This window comes from Chinchilla lanigera, unplaced genomic scaffold, assembly GCF_000276665.1.
Source record: "Chinchilla lanigera isolate Chin_1 unplaced genomic scaffold, ChiLan1.0 scaffold00023, whole genome shotgun sequence".
NCBI lineage: Eukaryota > Metazoa > Chordata > Mammalia > Rodentia > Chinchillidae > Chinchilla > Chinchilla lanigera.
The window spans coordinates 20,495,616-20,500,766 of record NW_004955424.1 but is presented as its reverse complement, the minus strand read 5'-3'; the positions used below and the strand labels follow the sequence as shown (position 1 = coordinate 20,500,766).

The window sequence follows — 5,151 nt, the reverse complement described above, 5'->3', positions numbered from 1 at the left end:
TTGAGTTGTGGCTTCATTTTTGTCTCAACAGTAAGGATTAAATCCAGGGCCTTTATTTTTTTTTATTTTTTATTTTTTATTTTTTTTTGGTACCTGGAATTGAACTCACAACCTTGAGCTTGCCGAGCAGGCGCTGTGCTGCTGAGCTAAATTCCCAGCCCCAAATCCAGGGCCTTTAAACAAACAAAAATTTTTTTTTAAATTTTGAGACATAGTCTTGTTAAATCACCCAGACTGGGCTCAAACTTGCAATCCTCCTGCCTCTGCCTCCAAGAATCATGGTATTATAGGCAGGCATCGCTACACCCAACTTATATCATTATTTTTACAGTTGTGACACTGCACAGAATATTCTATGTGTACAATGCATATTCAAAGCAACATATTTAAGTTTGTGGCAAAATACATTCTAAAATAAAAATTCACAATATTCTATTTGGAGAATTACAAAAACTCTAGTTGAAAAGCAGATTTTTAACTTTAGGGGCACCCAACCTGAGAAAGAAAGATAAAAGGAAATCTCTTCCCAAAGGATTTGAAAAACACAATTTAGACCATTCTTCTACTGGTCTTGTCTAGGTCACTGATGTGGCAAATTTTGATTCATTAAACAGCTTGACAAGACTAGATAGCCTAAAATAGTCTCCAAAATATATCTGGCAGTTCACACTGTTTGGTCTAAGAGGCTTCCACTGGAAAAATTCATCTTTAATTCAGGCAGCCTGTCATTTTTCAGCAGGTCAAAATCCTCCTGCCCATACAGCTGCAGGGCAGTATTCCAGGGGCTGAAGCTGAAAGGTGAAAAGCTTCTTGAGGCCAAGGCTTAGAAGTCATCCACCATCACTTCTGCCATACACTATTGGTCAAAGAAAGTCACCAGGCCAAGCCAGACTCTACTTCTTATTAGAAGGAGGGATAAAGTCATATTGCAAAGAACTGGAGACAGGGATAGAAAGAAGTGTAGTCATCTTTCCAAATAATCTATTATAACAGGAGCTGTTTAGAAATGACCTCTTTTTGTATTAAAGTAAAATTATAAGCTACTTGCCACCCAAAACACATTTCCTATAAAAATAATAGGAAAAATCTAATATCAATTTTCTGTATAGCACTCTGCAGTTATTAAGGTTAATTCATAAATATCTCACTTGATAATTCATTCAACAGATTTCTTTTGGCCAAACACTGTGATACACTGTAGGTATAAGACCTGGGTCTTGCCCTTACAGTCTACAGTGGTAAAGTAATTATTAAATAAGAAATAATAAATCAAGAAACTAGAATAACAAGATTAATATTATGACAGGATACAGGAGATGATATTTATAATAACTCTACAAGAGGCAAAATAGGTTACTATTATTCTCATCTTTAGGTAGGGAAATGAAGGTTCATCAAATTATCTGAATAATGTATCCAACGTTATTCAGGTTCTAAGTGGCAAAATTTGAAAATTTAAAAACTTTTTCTAAGGGCTGCTTCTCCTAACAAACCCTTCTGCCTCCTTTGGTATCAAGTGTTATAAGCAGCTGAAATAGAAAAAAACACTAATAAATAAGCAAACCCTTAGATAATGGCACATATTTCATGAAGATTCTACAGAAAGGACTAAAGTGTTTATAGCTTTAGAAATGGATCATGTAATGTATAACATACCTAGTCTAGAACATTGCTTACAAGAAGGAATTTTACTACCTAAATTTCCCTGGACCAGAATCTACATCATCATTGGGGTTCAGAAGTAAGTTGAAAGAAAGAGACACTTAAAAAATATTAATGAATGGGTTCTTTAACATGATTATCTGAAGACAATAGATGAGAATGACTATTCTGAATTTCCACTACAGAATGAACTATTCTATATCCATTTTACTATGCAATCAGCTTAATCAGAAATATACACATTTCGGCTTCAATTTTTTTAAATAAGAAAGAATATAAATTATTAATAAACTTATGAGTGTATGAAAATGCACACCAATATACATATATAAAAGTATATAAACACAAAAATTTGAAATATTATCAGTTTGGCTTTAGTATTAATTTCTTATCTCTAAGAAACTAGTACAAATCGCAGTCTAACATTGGCTTAAAGAAATTTTTGGTGGATCTGGGTCATTTTTCCTTTCGTTCTCCTATTACTCCATTTGTGGCTTTATCTAATCTTCATCCAACTCTGGTCTATTAGAAAAGCTAACATATCAAACAGCTGAGAATCTCTGAATCTGTTTTGCTTCAAATCTAGACACTTGTCTTAGTTTCTCATCAGTGAGCTACAATACCTGGCAATCCACAACTTAAAGGAGAACTATTTTGGTTTACACTTGCAGAGGTCTCATCATGGTCAGCCAGCTCTATGGGAGAAACTGCATGGAAGAAGAGCGGAGCAGAGAAAAGCTGCTCATGTCCTCAAGATCAGGAAGAGGAGAGAAAGGAAGATCCTGGGAGGGAGATATACGTACCCTTCCAGGTCACACCCCCCAAAATTGGCCTATTTTGACCAGACCCTACCTGCTAACACTACATTCACTTCTGCATCCATGATTCAATCAATTTCTAAGACCCCCACCTCTGAATACATGAGCCTTTGGGAAGGCATTCTAGATCTAAGTGGTAGCCTTCAACATAGTTATTTCAACTACTTGAATAATTTCAGTTTTAATTTTTTTTACTGTAGATCTGTGCAAAGCAAGAACTTCAGTAGGTTGCTGACCTCTCATTTTCTTCTGTAAAACTCTGGCTGAAAGTCACGGATAATTGAGACTAGCTTGTTTCCCCACACTGTTCTCTGCTCCAGATGGTTTCTCCTTCTCTCTCTCCTGTTCTGTCAAGCAGTGGTGGGAGGGATAAGATAGACAAGAACCTTCTAATTGTATTTTTGAATGGTTGACAGTTGCAAAACAGAATATTGATCCTTTCTGACTTTGGGGAAGTAAAGGAGCACCTGAACTGGTTGTCTGCAACTGCTAGTAGCCTTTGTCAGAGTTTCTGGGAAGCAGGCTCCAAAGAAGGAAGAGTCTTTATAGGTGAAGTAGATGATAAACATCAGAAGTTTGACTGCACTCTTACCTAAGGTGAAGAGCAATATGCTCAGGAGCTGGTTTCTGAAGTAGATGTCCACATGATCCAATATCTACTTGGCTATGCTTAATATATCACCGACAGCCTGGGCTCTTGGATGGTGCACTTCTTGTGGCTCTGAAATTCTGACTTCACAGACATCAGATATTTCTGATTGTTTGCAGCTGATGTGCCTTTTTATGGCCCTCAAAGAAATTCTGATCTGATTGATTCAACGATGTATGCATGTCTTGCAAATTTAAGCCTCATTATTTTAAAATACTTTCTAGAAAACAGTTCAATTGGACTAAAAATCCATTTGCCTTATCACATTCAATTACATCATTGTGTTCGTCAATAAAAAAGAGAGCTGCTGGACTCTGGATATATCAATCATCGTGAAACTGGAATGGTTGCAAAAGAGGATTTTTACAATTTTTTATTACCAATTTGTGCAAAGTTTCTCATGAGTGGTAACTGGATTAACAAGTTACCAAAATTGGGTTACTTATAACAACAAATATTCATTCTCATAAATCTGAAACAGGTTTCTCTCAGTGTAAATCAGTATCATCAGGGCTACACAACCTCTGGAGGACCGAGGAGAGAATCTATTTCACTGCCTTTTCTAGTTTAGGGAGGATAACTTCTTTCCATGGCTCATAGCCTTGGAAGACGTTGCCTTTTCTTTCTCTGATTCCATTACCACATTGCTTTCTTCCTCTGTCTTTGCTGTATTAAAATTTTCCTCTGCCTACATTATATGAGAAATCTGTGATTACATTTAGGACTCACCCAGATAATTCAAGATAATTTCTCCGTTTGAAAATCCTTAATCACATTTGCAAAATCCCTGTTACCATAAAGGGCAACATTCACAAATTTGGGTGATTAGAACCTGGTTATCTTTGGAGGTCATTGTTCAGCCTTCCATAGTTACTACTATGAATTTTAAAAGATCATATTTTGAAAGTCCTGACAAGAAACTACAGGTAACTATTCAAGCTTAAAATATTATTCAAAAAGGCTATGTTCCTGTAGGCAAGTTCAAACTTCTCATTTAAATACTGGAAAAGATTTTAAAATCTCAGTTTTATACAAATTCAATATTTAATTTTTCCCTTATTACCTTGGATTCATCTTTATTTTTATATCTATTTAAAAAGTAATAATTCTTTATCAAGTCTAACACAGATGTCCAAAAATTCCCTCTATGTTATTTCAAGATGCAATACAAATATCCAGTACCAGAATGAAGACAATGTTGAGAAATAAGTTCTCCAAGTTTGGAAAACTAATAGGATGGAGAAAAGAGAAAGGTTGGGAATGTAAGTGAGCTAAGTTCCTGTCTATTATAATAGGAAATAAAAATATAATGCCTGAAAGCTAGAAACCAAAGAAGTATAATTTAAGGAAGAAATGTAATGCAACATAAATGCTTGGAAACACCCAGGTAACTATCTATAGAGAGCCCTTCCTGATCCTCATCGCTGCCCATTAAGTTTATACTTATAATCCCATGGGAAAGTTATTGGACTTCTAGTGAGTTAATTCCAATCTACCATGGTGAGAATAAAGACATTCAGGTATATTTGTAGTTGTGGGGAGCCAAGGGCCCTAAGTCCAGCTAGGATAATGGCTAACTGGAACAAAGGCCTTGACTGATGGCCAAACCTGGTTTTATTAATTCCTGAAGGTTGTGGCTTGAGGATGAGTCACTGTGAGAATGGTGGGAAGTACATGAGGGCTGTGAGCTGGGTTATGTAGGAGGCCTGAAATCATCTCTGCAATATGCAGAGAGAAAGAAATGCAGAAAGAGTGATCTGTTTAACACAATTTGAGGTAGTATCTAAGGTTTTGGGATCGGTGCATAAGCTCTGATATGTACTGTTTTATGCCCTGGGAAGTCATAACCTCTTATCTACAGGTTTGATCTCAGCTAACAGCAGGGAGCAGGGCTCTCCATCCCACCCAGGTTCACACGTTTTATTTGGTGGGATAACACTGTCCTGTCACCTTGCTTCAAAGAGTACACATCAGGGCTGGGGATTTAGCTCAGCAGCACAGCGCCTGCCTGGCAAGCATGAG

At 36.5% G+C, this 5,151-nt stretch overlaps 1 long non-coding RNA gene across 2 annotated transcripts in view; it reads right to left on the bottom strand.

Moving 5' to 3' along the window:
- Window positions 1–214: 214 nt before the first annotated feature.
- The window catches only part of LOC102011218, a 10,380-nt gene continuing 5,443 nt past the window's right edge, over window positions 215–5,151 (bottom strand). For both annotated transcript variants that reach the window (XR_001234179.1, XR_261091.2), the window contains exon 5: window positions 215–936. This is a non-coding gene — a long non-coding RNA (uncharacterized LOC102011218). The remainder of the gene's footprint in view (window positions 937–5,151) is intronic.